Raw genomic sequence first — 15,986 nt, 5'->3', positions numbered from 1 at the left:
CGGCAGGTGCCGGTGATGCTGCCCGGGAGGAGGAAGCCTGCTCTGATACCAATTGTTGGAATTAGGGTTGCAGGTATGCACACACAACTTCAAGAAGATGAGGAAGCTTGAGCACAACACAGTAGTGTATTATGAGTGCCAAAAATGAAAGATAACAAGCCCTAGAAGATAATGGGCGTATATACAATGCACGGGGGAAAAAACCTCCTAGTGAGGGAAAAAGTGCCCCGGCGGTCCTAAGTGTGTTCACACACATCACTACTATAATATGGTAACATACATCACATCTTATTTTCATCTTAACACATCCATCCACATCCTATCACATCTCATACACATCTTATCACATCCATTTCACATGCTATTCCCATTTAGTAGCTTTTTCTAGTTTGATACCGATAATGGGACTTTTTCTAAATTTCTACCAACTGCTTGGTCTAATTAAGGTTCCTTTTCTGGAATGACTATTTCTATATTCCTTCTCAATTCCTCAATTGAATTATATTCAATATTCCTCTTTTGAATAAAAGAATTCATGGGATTTATAGAAATCAATTCTACCCATATTTTCACTTTTGATAAATTATCATAAATTGAATTATACTAAAAATTCTCTTCTTCCCATTTAATTTCTTGGATCTCAAATACCATGGGAATTTCTCTTTTATCATCAATATTTCTCATAATAAAATACCCACTAGTTCCATATGCTAGGAATTTCTCTTTTCCCATCTAAATGATGGAATTCCAAATGTCATAGGAATTCCTATTTACCATTTAATTATTTCTCATAGATAAAATAAATTTATCTAAAATTCATCTTTGAATGTGAATAAAATATCTAATAATTCCAATATGCTAGGAATTTCTCTTTTTTCATCTAAATGATAGAATTCCAATTGTCATAGGAATTCCTCTTTTACCATTTAAATATTTCTCATAGATAAAATAAATTTATCTAGAATTCATCTTTGAATTTAAGTAAAATACTCATTAATTTTAATATGCTAGGAATTTCTCTTTTCCCATCTAAATGATGGACTTCCAAATGTCATAGGAATTCCTCTTTTACCATTTAATTATTTCTCATAGATAAAATAAATTTATCTAAAATTAATCTTTGAATTTAAATAAAATACTCATTAATTTCAATATGCTAGGAATTTCTCTTTTCCCATATAAATGATGGACTTCCAAATGTCATAGGAATTCCTCTTTTACCATTTAATTATTTCTCATAGATAAAAAAAATTTATCTGAAATTCATCTTTGAATTTAAATAAAATACCCATTAATTTCAATATGCTAGGAATTTCTCTTTTCCCATCTAAATGATGGAATTCCAAATGTCATAGGAATTCCTCTTTTTCCATTTAAATATTTTCCATAGATAAAATAATCTTATCTAAAATTTATCTTTGAATTTAAATAAAATACTTATTAATTTCAATATGCTAAAAATTACACTTTTCTCATTTAAATATTTTAATTCCAATATGGTGGGAATTCCTCTTTCATCATTTAAATTTATCATAAACATAAAAATCAAATTTTCCATGATTATAATGAGAATCATTCAATTAATCTAGGATGATTAATCCTAGAATATGGTAGGAAGTCCTCTTTTCATATCATGAATGAAAATGATTTATGTATGAATTTTTTTAAAAAATTTGCCATAGCTCCGCTGTGCTATTACTCATAATTCTCAATAATTTTGAAAACATAAAGTTTAGTAATATCATATGATAGAATAACCATTAATTGGATCAATATCCAATTATGGACTTGATTCCTAATTTCTCCATGAATTAAATAGCATAAAAGCATTAAAAAGCCACTTATTTGGCCTCAACTTGACAAGCATAGAAATTACTTTTAGATTAGAGAATTGCTTCATAAAAGAAGCTTCATTTGAATATAGAATAGGTCATCGGAATGACCATTCTTTGGGGGAGAGAGAGACATGCTTTAAAAAAACATTTAATTTAAGCATAAATGGAAATTTATGTGTTTTATCACTAAAATTCATTAAAGAACTTCAATTGTATTAAAAAGCCATTCAATTGAATGCTTCTCAAGCTTGAGAGGGGTTGAGAAGAGAGAATCATTTGGAGATTTTAAAAAAAGACCATAAACCACACTTTACCTCCTAGATTGCTTGATTCTTTGATCAATGTAGAGGCCCCCAACCAATAAATTGGTTTGGTATGTTGATGAAGACTCCAAGGAAGATTGAAGAGAGAGAGAAACTCCAGTGAGTCTGTGGGACAAGTCGCTGATGCTGAATCTGCACCCTAAGTACACAATGCCAAATGCCAGGATGAAGAGAGGACTAAGTTAGCTCTTTGTGTAGTGCTGACTCGGAGTGAAACGACTGTAGATCTGAGGCAATGTGTGAGTGAAGCTTATGCAGATACTGGTGTGTTTTATTTTAGAGAATAGGTGGCACCTAGGTAGACTCTATGCAATGTAGAAAATGAGGCTCTCATACGATGTGGAAATGGTGAGGAGAGAAGAAATGTGACATAACCAACAACAATAAGATGGAATGAATAAATTCAGAACTAAATCAACACTGTGTTTATTATTGAATCAAAAGAGATAAAATAATGATAAATCTCACTCCAATTAGTGAATGGGCTTTTTTTGGGGATTAGCTCATTCACTAACTAGAGTCAAATTTTTCATTATTGTATCTCTTTTGATTCAATAACAAACATAGTGCTAATTTAGTTTTGTATTTATTCATTCCATTTGATTGCATGGGGTGTGTCACATTTTCTCTCTCCTTGTTAGAAAATGCAAGATGCACATCATCAAAGGTTTGCAAACCTTGGAATTGCACTACGTAGTTGGTAAACAATAGGTGAATGAATTACGGGTTGTCGGTCTCTCAGGAACTAATTCTGCATTAGGTGACCTAATCACTATAATTAAGCTACAATATTCTAGTCACACTAATAGATTACACCGATGGAGATGAAACACGATGTGTTGAAAAATTTCTCTCTTGGTTCATTATAAAAGTTGGTTCTATATGCGGCTATATTAGCGTAGTGAACTGAAGCCTCCACTGATAAAGCATTGTATGATTCTCATATCTGATGATCTAATTAAGTTCATTGCCAAGATTAGGGTTTTAGGGATTAGTGCACTCACTAATTAGAGTCAGATTTATCATTATTGAATCTCTTCTGAGTTTTTAATAAACACAGTGTTGATTCAATTCTGAATTTATTCATTCCATCTTATTACTATTGGTTGTGTCACATTTCCTCTCTCCTCACCATTTTCACATGGTATAGGAGCCTTGTTTGCTCCATTGCATAGAGTTTTCCTAAGTGCCACCTATCCTCTGTAATCAAGAACATTAGCATCTTCATCAGCCTTCAATCACACACTGCCTCAAATTTGCAACCGTTCTGCTCCAACTCGACGCTCCAAAAACTACTAAGTCAGTCCTCTCCATCTTTGCATTTAGCATTCTGCACTTAGGGTGTAGGCTCAACATCAGCCACTCTCATTTGGAACATTCATATCTATAGAATCTGCATCATCTTTCGACGTGTTGAAGCCACATCATCATCCAACTTGCTGACACCATGTCATCCTCCCAACCTGCTTATGCCATGTTATCTTTCCACATGCTGAAGCCATGATGTCATCCCACTTGCAGAAGCCACATCATCTTGGACTTAGAAGATGAGGGGAAGAGTAAAAGTCAGAGGAGGGGAGGAGGAGGTAGAGCATGGGGTCAGAGGAGGGGAGGACTCAAAGGAGAAGGGGACCCAGAGGAGGGGACTCAAAGGGGGCAAAGGGGTCAGAGGAGTAGTTAGAGGAGTCAAAGGAGGGGTGGAGCAATCAGAGGAGGGGAGGAGCAGTCTCAAAGAAGGAGTCAGAGGAGCAAAAGAGTCAGAGGAGGGGATGCAAAGGAGGGGGTAAAGGAGGAGGCAGAGAGGAATCAATGTTAAAGGATGGGAGGAGGAGGAGTCAAAGGAGGGGAGGAGGAGGAGTCAAAGGAAAGGTGATGAGAGGAAGAGGTAGAGACAAAGGTGGGGAGTCAGAGGAGGGGGGAGAAGTTAGAGGAGTGAGAGGAGTCAAAGGAGGGGAGGAGGAGGAGTCAAAGGAAAGGTGATGAGAGGAAGAGGTAGAGACAAAGGTGGGGAGTCACAGGAGGGGGGAGAAGTTAGAGGAGTGAGAGGAGTGAGAGGAGTGAGAGGAGAGGGGAGAAGTCAAATAGAAGGAGACTCAAAGGAGGTGGTAGAGGATGAGTCAAAGGAGGGGAGGAGTTAGAGGAGGTGGTAGAGGATGATTCAAAAGAGGGGAGGAGCCAGAGGAGTTGGTAGAGGACGAGTGAAATGAGGGGAAGAGTTAGAGTCAGAGGAGGGGAGGAGGAATCAGAGGAGGGGTCAGAGGTGGAGGTAAGAGGAGGGGAGGACTCAATGGGGTCAGAGGAGGAGGGGTTAGAGGGTACTTAGAGGAGAGGTCAGAGGAGGAGGGATTAGAGAGGACTTAGAGGAGAGGTCAAAGGAGGAGGGGTTAGAGGGGACTTAGAGGAGGGGTCAAAGGAGGGGAGGAGTTAGAGGAGGGGAGAAGGAGTCAAAGGAGGGATCATAGGAGGGGACTCAGAGAGGGCAGAGGGGTCATAGGAGAAATTAGAGGAGGGGTTAGAGGGGTCAAAGGAGGGGTAAGATGGGGCAAGTTAGAGGAGGGTTCAGAGAAGGGGAGGAGGAGTTAGAGAAGGATTTAGAGGAGGGGTTAAAGGGGGAGGAGGAGGAGTGAGAGGACGTGTAAGAGGAAGAGGCAGAGAAGGAGAGTCATAGAAGGTGTTAGAGCAGGGGAAGAGCAGTCAGGAGGGGTTAGAGGAGGGCTCAAGGGAGGAAGAGTCAGAGTCAAAGGAGGGGCCATAGGAGGAGTTAGAGGAGGGGAGGACCCAAAGGATGGGTAAGAGGAGAGGTCAAAGGAGGGGAGGAGTCAGAGTAGGGGATAGAGTGGTCTGAGGAGGGGACTCAGAGAACAGGTAGAGGAGAAGTCAAAGGAGGAGTCTTGAGATCACAAAGGATCCTACGTGTGTGTAGGAACCTCTATGGCATCACGAAGAGTAGCACCCTTTAGGAAAGAGGAGGATTCAGAGGAGGGTCAAAGGAGGAGGCTGATGATGTTAGAATTAGGGTTAGAGTTGCAACAATGCACACACACAAAAGATAGAGAAGCTTGAGAGCACACAAACTCACTAGATTAGAATAAACAAATGTGTGCCTGATACAAAAGATAAGTACACACCCCAAAATGATTAGCTAAGAGTATGTACATACGCACGGGGGAAAAAACCTCCTAGTGAGGAAAAAAGTACCCTAGTGGTCCTAAGTGTGTTCACACACATCACTACCATATAATGCAACAAATCCTCCTTTGAGTGATGATGTGAACATGTACAGGGTATGGCCGATCAATCCTAAAAAGACAGTAAGCCCAAAGCTTTACGAAAAGCTTCAAACTTTTTATGGAGGAAGAGCCTTCGTGAATAAGTCTGTCATGTTGTCATGTGTGGGCACATAGACCAAGGTGATCTCTGCTAGAGAGAGTCTTTCCCTGACATAGTGGAAATGCACCACAATGTTCTTAGTGCGAGCATGAAACACTGGGTTCCTTGTAACTGCTAATGCGCTCTGGCTGTCAGTCAAAATCATAGTGCTAGACAACTGTCCAAGACCCAAATAAGCCATAAGATGTCTAAGTCACACACACTTAACTATAGCTGAAAGGCTTCCCTGTACTACTTAGCTCCACAACAGCTGGAAGTGGCCACTATAGGCTGCTTCTTGTTGAGCCATGATACCGGATGGCTGCCTAACTGACTAAATCACCTGCAAAGTGTATGCAAAATAACACAGAGTAGAGAATAGAGTGTTACTGTGGCAAAAGTATGATGGTCGATGTCGTTGAAGACACTATAGATCCTGCTGCTGCACACCAAAGCTTTGCTGCACAACCCAAACACCCAAAATCGAGCAGAACCAATCCAAAATGATGCTTCTCCAGAACGTCTATAAAAAACCTTGCGGTGCCCAAAACATGCCCGAATCGCGATGGATCCTGAAAAGTGCTGTATACTTTGTATACATTACACTACAGTATATACCTTCTTATCCTAAGAGGGTATCTCATTCGGAGATAGAAAAATAGGGTCATGAGGAGGGAGGTAGACTACTAGATCAAGTGTCAAGGAAGCTAGCTCTGATACCAATTGTTGGAATTAGGGTTAGGGTTGCAACAATGCACACACACAAGATAGAGAAGCTTGAGAGCACACAAACTCACTAGATTAGAATCCCCAAAATGAGTAGATAAAAGGGTGTACACATGCACCGAGGAAAAAACCTCCTAGTGAGGGACAAAGTGCCCCGGCGGTCCTAAGCGTGTTCACACACACTACCATATAATGCTACAGAGGAGGGGAGAAGCCGTCAAAGGAGTCAAAAGAGGAGGCAAAGGAGGGGAGGAACAATCAGAGAGGGGTCAAAGGAGGGGAGGAACAGTTAGGAGGGTCAAAGGAGGACTCAGAGGAGGGGACAAAGGAGGAGTCAAAGGAGGGGAGGAGCAATCAGAGGGGTTAGAGAAGGGATCAGAAATTAGAAGAGGGGTCAGAGGAGGGGACAGAGGGGTTAGAGGATAATTAGAGGAGTCAGAGGAGGGGTGAACTCAAAGGATGGGGAAGAGGGGTCAAAGGAGGGGGTAGAGGATGGGTCATAGAAGGGGACTCATAGGAGGGTGTAGAGGAGGAGTCCCGCACTCACAAAGGATCTTGTGCGCACACAAGATCCTTTGTGAGCTCACTAAGAGAAGAACCACCAACAAGGAGGGTCAAAGGAGGGACTCAAAGGAGGGGGCAGAGGGGTTAGAGGAGCAGTCACAAGAGGGGTCCCAGGGGGAGTCAGAGGGGGAGTCAGAGGGCACAAATATGTTATGGAAAAATAATTCATCAAAGGGGAAGTTAGGGGAGGGGAGTCAGAGGAGTTAGAGGAGGTGCTTCTAGGAGGAGTCAAAGGGCACAAATATATAATGGTAATAATAATTCATCATAGGGGGGAATCAGAGGAGGAGAGGGCAGAGGAGGGGTTAGAGGACGGGACTCAGAGGAGAAGTCATGAGCTCAGAGGGGGAGTGAGAGGAGGGAACTCAAAGGAGGGGAAGAGGAGGAGCCCCAAGCTAACGAAGGATCCTGCGTGCATGTAGGAACCTCTATAGCATCACCAAGAGTAGCACCGCCAAGGAAACTAGGGCTTCCAGGTCGTCATGGGCGGCTTACGATATCAAAGGAGGAACTTTTGTGGCACCATCAAGAGCAGCACTGCTTCCAAGGAGATTAAAAATGATCATGGGTGGCTCACAAGACCACAAACAATCTTGTGTGTGCACAAGAACCTGTTTGGCATCACCAAGAGTAGTATTGCCAAAAATGAGGCTTCTAGCATTTTGAAAACAATAAAACCATGGAATAGAGCTTATGTGAGGGGAGATAGTCAAGGGCTATGCTGTGTAAGCTCTGTGAGATCCCCACCCTATATTTTATATACACAATCATCTCTCTCTCTCTCTCTCTCTCTCTCTCTCTCTCTCTCTCTCTCTCTCTCTCTCTCTCTGTGTCACCCACACACCCACACATACACACACAAAGAAGCTCTAGGTTTACCATGGTGATAGGTAGCTCATAGGTGCGCAAAGTGTCATGTGTGTATGCAGGATCCTTTTTGGCATCACAAAGAGTAGCACTGACCAAGTATATGGGGCTTCCATCAGGAGTTTCCTAGGTGCTAGGATTTTGAATGCAAAGAAACAAAAGGAATAGAGCTTACTTGAAAGGCAATGTGGTGATTGTCAAGGGATGCAATATGGCCGAGCTATGTGAGGAATATGTGTTGAAGCAGAAGAGAAGCAAAGAGTGTTGGAGAATGTGAGGGAGAATGAGTAAAAGCTACCACAACTAACTCTCATGTAGCTGAAGATTCACAATATCCAATGGTACTAATAAGTTGTTATGACATCATGCATGGAATAGTTTTAAATAATTTAAAAATAGAATAATTTATTCGTACTTATAAATCCTATTTACATAATATAATGATAATAATATGAACTTATTTATAAAATATAATAGTAACAATGATAATAATTATAATTATCAATAAAAAATATTTCACATGGAAAATAAAATAATCTTCTAATAGGATAATTTATAATGATTATGATAATTCATAAACATATGCACAAATAATAATAATAATTAAAATTTCACAAATTTTGAATTAAAATTTACAATTACACAAATGTACTAATAATAATTCATCATATAATTATGATAACTTTGATTTCCTAATTATAACTTTCATTATAATATAAATTTGAGACATTATAGCATTTTCATTCCTTATTACCTCAACCGTCTTTTTTGTCAAAAACTTGTATTATGAGAGTGCCCGCAACTTAACTACATTTAAAAATCAAATGTTTTGGGTGTTTTGGGTGTTTTTTAATTTTAGAAAAATGGCATAATGGTATTAAGTTCTAAGATTCGATATCCACTACAACCTTTTCAATATCTCCACCTTCTTGCTCTATTGTTTTTACTACATCGTTTTCTACATCACACAACTTCACCCTTTTCTACATCCCCACCTTGTTGCCCATGGGGTCCTCTACTAGATTAAGGTGGAAATGTGGAGATATCTTACACAAGTTGGAAATACCAGTAGACTTAGGGAAAATGTTGGTTAGTTAGTGATGATGAAAAACAAGTAGAGGGAGAGGAGACACAGACACAAGAGCAAACCCTAATGTATATTACCAACCCTAACCATAGAGGGAAGCCATCTCCCTTCTCACACAATGCATAAAGCCATAATCCATAATCTACAACACACACTATGTGTTGTGTCCACACACTGCTAACCCTAGCTAATGTCCACACACTATGACCAGCTGGACGCGGTCATTTATGTCTCACACATGTTCCTACCTAACATGCCAGCACATAGCACAGTTGGCACAAGCTGACATCGAGCTTGAATCTCAACAGCCCCTCTCAAGCTCATGAGATGTACTGCCATAGATGAAGATGTAGATGAGCTTGGGCTATCAAAGCTCTCAACACTCCCCCTCAAGCTCATCCCACGTACTCCCAACATAGTACGGAAGTACTTAAACTTCTCCCTGCTAAGTGGGTTTGTAAAGATGTCGGCCACCTGCTCTTCAGTCTTCACATACTGCAAATCCACTGTACCATCCAACACTTTCTCTCTGACAAAAAAATAGTGGACCTCTATGTGTTTGGTCTGCACATGAAAAACTAGATTCTTGGCTAACTGTATGGTGCTCATGTTGTCACAACAATGAATGACAACTTTGCCATCAATAGGCTCACCCAAATCAGCCCAAATCAGCCAAGAGACTCTTTAACCATACTCCTTCACATGTAGCAATGGCTACACCCCTGTAGTCAGCCTCTGTACTAGATAAAGCAATAGTAGGTTGCTTTTTGCTACTCCAACTCACCATTGCACTTCCAAATGTAAAGGCATAACCACTAGTAGACCTCCTATCATACGAGCTACTTTCCCAATTTGCGTCTGTGTAGCCATGTACATCCAAGCCTTTACCATGCTCATAAAGAAGACCACAATGTGCAGTGGTCTTTATATATCGCGTATAATGCGTCTGCATCCAAATGAGGTTTTCTAGGGCTCTACATAAATTGGCTTACTAGCCCCACAGCATAACTGAGATCCGGGCGTGTGATAGTCATGTAAATAAGACTGCCAACCATCTTTCTGTACATGGATGGATCATCCAACTCTTCACCAAAATCAGCCCGCAGCTTCACATTCTGCTCCAAATTCTGCTCCAAAGGTGTACTCATTGGCTTACACCCTGTCATCCCATATTTTTCCAACATATCCAATGCATATTGGCGTTGCACTAACCATGTACCTGCATGGTCTTTGATCACTTAAATTTCAAGAAAATATCTCAATTCACCCAAGTCTTTCATGTCAAACTGCCCACTCAATGCCTTCTTGACATGCATAACATCTGTAGCATGATCTCCTGTGACAATCAAGTCATCCACATAGATGACAAGTAAGACAATCCCATGATCTGTTTTCTTCACATAGAGTGAAGAATCTGTTGAAGAAACCTGAAATCCAAGGGAGATAAGATATCGGCTTATCTTATCACTCCAAGCACGAGGTGCTTGCTTCAAACCATATAATGCTTTCTTTAATCTGCATACATGAGTGGGATACCTCGGGTGTACATTGAAAAGATGCAGGGGGGAAGAGAGCTTGAGCTCTTGCAAGCACACACACACACTCACAAACCCTAATAGAGAACACACAAGGTGAGAGGCTGAAAATCTTCTTCTTCTCTACTCAACACTCAACACACCATATACAAGAATAAGAGTACACAATAATATGAAAGGTACTCAACCAATACATACACGGGTTCTCTATAGTGTGAACCCGACTAAATGAGCTGGCGCTATAACTATGCCAGTCTCTAGAGTGGCTGTCACACAGCCTGTCATCCCACTGGCTGCATATCACCCAAGATCTCACCAACCATGCCAGTGGTGTAAGTGCGGGGCCTATCCCCCAGGCGGGTCATCAGTGTCCACCGCCTCACTAGAGCTCGATATCTCAACACTCCCCCTCGAGCTCAACTCCATCTCATGTACACCAAGCGAAGCTCTGAATTTGCGGAGCTTCTCTGTACCCAATGCTTTGGTGAAGATGTCAGCTACCTGATCCTCTGTGTTGACATAAACAAGGTCAAGGTCTCCTGCCAAGACCTTCTCTCTGACGAAGTGGTAGTGGACCTCTATGTGCTTCGTACGAGCATGAAAGACTGGGTTCCTGGCCAACTGTATACTGCTAATGTTGTCACAGAAAATGACAACTTGTCTATCTACTGATAGACCCAAATCTGCAAGTAGCTTTCTCAACCAAGCTACCTCACATGCTGCCATAGCAGCTCCTCTATACTCGGCCTCTGTACTCGATAGAGCAACCATAGGCTGCTTCTTGCTGCTCCAAGTAGTTCATGTCACCTCTACCATTCAGGGATAGGAAGGTAGCAAAAATCCTCTCCATTCCTCTTTCTTTGAAGAGGAATTCCTTATAGACTTATTAAATGATAGTAACATTTATGCTGCCCATGCCAGGAGGGTCACATTAATGGACAAGGACATGACATTAGTAAGCAGTGTTAGGTATAGGTATGATAAGTTCATGCGACCTCTACCATTTAGGGATAGGAAGGCAGCAGAAATCCTCTCCATTCCTCCTGCTTTGAAGAGGAACAAGGCTTCTGACAAGGTGGTTATTGAAGAGGTGACAACACCAAGTCCACAAGGTGGTTATTGAAGAGGTGACAACACCAAGTCCACAAGGGCTGAAGAGGCTTATAAAGATCTGAAGGGGGCAGATCTAAAGGGAAAGGAGAAATTATTAGAAGAGAATGTTATGAAATTATTAGGAGAGAATGCCGTCAGGGATGAATTGGCAGAAAACCTTCTAAAGTTGGAGGGGAACGACAGACTTAAGGCGGTTCTTGGTCAGATCATATGGAATGTCTCGTACAACGCCAAGCAGGAGGAGTACCTCCATATCGCTCCAACTGATGTTTATATGCTCATTGAAAAGAATAGAGAGATCAATGACAATATTGTGCTTACTTGTTTAAGGTGTGTACTCTTTGCCTTTTTTTGAATGCTTTCTTATTTTGATTTCTTTTTCCCTTTCCTAATGTTTTTAATTCAATCTGTAGGGTATTGTTGAAAGAGTTTTTGCCAGACTAGGCAAAGCAAGTATATGTTTGTGATCCTTTGGTATCAACTATCCTAATTGACCCATCGAGGTCTGAAGAGGACCTTGCTCCTTGTTTCCAAGGAGTTAGTTTGGGTACCTGCTTTGTTGTGCTGCCATATATAGAGAAGTATGTATTTTCTTTGGATTTCAAGCTATTGATGGAATTTAAGTTATTAGTTGCTTGTGTTAGGTTTCTTATAATTTTTGTTTACTTGCTCAATTTCAGAGGGCACTGGTATGCTTGTTTAATTAATGTGGTGAAATGCCGGACAAATTTTATGAATAGCCTTCTTGGAATGCATGGACGGTCTAAATTGTAAGTCATTATACTTTATATCGTTTCCTTCTTTCTTCCTAATTGTTGAGTGTAAGTCATTCTTTATATCGTTGACTATAGGGCATGTAAGAGGGCGGTTGCATTGATTGAATCTCTATGTCGTAAATTGAAAAAGGATATAAAGTGGAAATTTCTCAACCAACCCGTTCCTATGCAAAAGGATTCACACTCTTATGGTTGGCACGTAGTCGCAAATTTCTAGAAGTTTCTCCTTTCCAAGTACACTAATTTTGAAAGCTGTGTAGGTTTCTTGTGTCTTTGTAATATAATTTCTCTATGTTCATTTCATGAGAGATCCCGCATTATTCTAATTGACTTTTATATGTTGTTTTGTAGTTTGTTCGCTCAGACAAGTTCTAGCTGTGGAGTGTAAGGGCAAAGGCAATAAACATTATCCTCAATAATACAATTACGCCTGATGACCTTGACTCACCACTTCCACTAGTTGTTGGCACTAGTGCATCAAAGAAGAGAAAAAGATGCCATTTCATTCCCCTATTAAGAATTTTGGTTTTAAACAAGGAGTCACTGAGAAGGGAAGCAAGGGAAAGGCAAAGAGGAAGCTTCCATTTGCAGGCAAGGACAAGGACAAGGCAGGCAAGGTGCCAACAAAGGAGACAAAGGAGCAGGCCAAGGCAATGAAGGTTGAGTCAAAGGACGAGGCCAAGGTGCTGAAGGCAGAGTCAAAAGAGGAGACCAAGGCTAAGTCAAAGGAGGAGGCCAAGGTGTTGAAGGCAGAGTCAAAGGAGGAGAGTCAAAGGAGGAGAGTCAAAGGAGGAGAGTCAAAGGAGGAAGCCAAGGCTGAGGCTACAAAGCCCGAAACCGCTTAGAGGCATTTTGTATATGTCCAGAGACAACGTTGTAAAGATTCTATATTTTTATTGAGCTCGGCTCATTTTTGTATAAAAATTCTATATTTTTATTGAGCCCTACTCATTTTTGTATTTTGTGAGTATTGTGCTTTACCATAATAAAATAGATTGTAGAGAATTTTTATTCTCATAAGTTATCTTTGGTTAAAACTGAATTTTAAAGATGTTTGCTTCAAAATCGTTATGAGTACTTTGTAGAGTAGACACATGTCCATGTAGAAATTTTTCATCACATTAGTCATTGCTAAGATACAACAGTTCAATACAAGTCTTACAATGACTTCTATTGGGTCTAAGTCCCTTGATACAAGACCTTTCTAATTCTGCACGCGACAGATTTTTCCTCCGTCTTCTTCCCTGGGTTGTTCATCTGAAGAATTCTTTGATGCACCTCTTTGGCTTCATCTATCAGTTTGTCTACATCTTCAAGGTATTTCTTGAAGCTTTCAGATATCTGGATAGGTTGATCATCTATATCTCCAACAGAGGAATAGGAGTCATCATCAGAAGAAACAGCAAAAATAGCTGGCCTAACCTTGCTAGGAACAGTCCTCTCATTAGAAGAATTTGTATCCATGGGCAGCTTTTGTATAGAGCTTATAAGTTGTAAGATATTATGTTCTCAATTCCCTTATGGACTGTTTTGGATGGACTCCAAAACCATCGACATAAAAAAACCATGTGCTGTAAATCTGTGTGCCACTAAACCATTTTGGAATGAGGAACCCTAGTACCTACACTGAGTTGACCATTATTGTGCACATACAAGACAGCTTTAGAGTAAATTTGTTGAGTTATAAATTTAATATAAAAATCTAAATTCATAGCTATTACAAGACAAAAATTCATTGCTCAGTACACTTTTTTGAGGGCAAGGACTTTACAAAATTAACATACTTGAAGTAGCTTCAAAATTCACAAAATTCAAAATCCCCATTAATTGAGCAATATACCATCAAATCGGGATCTACCAAGGTCTTTGGCTCTAGTCATTTTTGAATCTTCCTATTGTTCATCTTGAATTATGCTTTGCTAATATCCTCACCTCCCACAACATTGAGGTGCTCTCTAATATTTAGGAGGCTCCAATGTCTACTTGCACCGATAACTTCCACTGCACCACTGGTAGGCAAACACATATGTCGAGAGGCAAAACAACTTGTTCATCTACCTGCATTGGGACCCAACAACTATTCTTTTTCATCCACTGCTCATCATAATATAATCATATGTGTAGTGTGGCACGAGCTTTGAGATACCAAAATGAGACACTAGATTCTACTAAATTGCACTTGAATGTGTCATCCTTATGTATCCCTTCTACAGTCCTCCACTGGTCTCGAAGCAAGGCTACCATGTCGTCACCCTAATACCTTCTTGTACACAAACATGGTAGGTGTTTGTGAGAAACAAAATTGATTGAACATATTGGCAAAAAGATGTATTTGGCATACCCAACTAAGACCCACAGATCGAGAGGGCTTTGCAAACTTCAAAGACCCTTGTACATCACAAAGCATCTTTGATTTCATGACCATTACAGTCCAAGCATCTAGAATTGGCCATTCTATAGAAGGTAGGGGTCGAGATGTGATTATCTCTAGCTTACCAAACCCACCGTCTTGCTTTGGCACCAAATAAAAGTGCCGGTAAAAGAAGACCTTTTCCTTAAGAAGTTCTGCACTTGTTTTACAAGAAAACATTGCATGACCAATGTCTGCATGCAATGTTTGAAATTTTTCGATAAGGCTTTCCAATGGCTGCTCCTCTACCATGTTTGAAGGAGAAATATTTGCAAACAAGAAATAAGTTGGCTTAGATCGAAACATCTCTGTCAAAAAATCTCACATGCCCCTTTCTACCTGCGATACTTACAATTGTATGGAAATCGAGTTGGTTGGCGAAGATGTATATCTCGTGCTGTGTAAACATTCATCTCATCCATTCATTCACATTTATCCGATTCACATGACATCACATCTCATCCATTCATTCACATTTATCTGATTCACATGACATCACATCTCATCCGTGAGCCAAGGCTCCAACTCAAGTTCGAGCCTTAAGGCCGGTGTACACTAGCATCGAGAGCCAAGGCTCCAACTCAAGTTCGAGCCTTAAGGCCGGTGTACACTAGATTGGAGAACAAAGGCTCCAACTCAAGTTCGAGCCTTAAGGCCGGTGTACACTAGATTGGAGAACAAAGGCTCCAACTCAAGTTCGAGCCTTAAGGCCGCCAGTGTACACTAGATTGGAGAACAAAGGCTCCAACTCAAGTTCGAGCCTTAAGGCCGGTGTACACTATCATCGAGAGCCAAGGCTCCAACTCAAGTTCGAGCCTTAAGGCCGGTGTACACTAGCATCAAGAGCTAGTGTACACCGGCCTTAAGACTCGAACTTGAGTTGGAGCCTTGGCTCTCGATGCTAGTGTACACCAGCCTTAAGGCTCGAACTTGAGTTGGAGACTTTGTTCTCCAATCGGCCTTAAGGCTCGAACTTGAGTTGGAGCCTTTGTTCTCCAATCTAGTGTACACCGGCCTTAAGGCTCGAACTTGAGTTGGAGCCTTTGTTCTCCAATCTAGTGTACACCGGCCTTAAGGCTCGAACTTGAGTTGGAGCCTTGGCTCTCGATACTAGTGTACACTGGCCTTAAGGCTCGAACTTGAGTTGGAGCCTTTTGCTCGAACTTGAGTTGGAGCCTTGGCTCTCGCCAACCTTAAGGCTCGAACTTGAGTTGGAGCCTTGGCTCTCGATGCTACACCGGCCTTAAGGCTTGAACTTGAGTTGGAGCCTTTGTTCTCCAATCTAGTGTACACCGGCCTTAAGGCTCAAACTTGAGTTGGAGCCTTGGCTCTCGCCAGCCTTAAGGCTCGAACTTGAGTTCGAGCCTTGGCTCTCGATGCT

This window comes from Cibotium barometz, chromosome 57 (assembly GCF_041138505.1).
Source record: "Cibotium barometz isolate CiBa-2024 chromosome 57, ASM4113850v1, whole genome shotgun sequence".
In the NCBI taxonomy this organism is placed as follows: domain Eukaryota; kingdom Viridiplantae; phylum Streptophyta; class Polypodiopsida; order Cyatheales; family Cibotiaceae; genus Cibotium; species Cibotium barometz.
Note: the sequence above shows the minus strand (reverse complement) of the source record.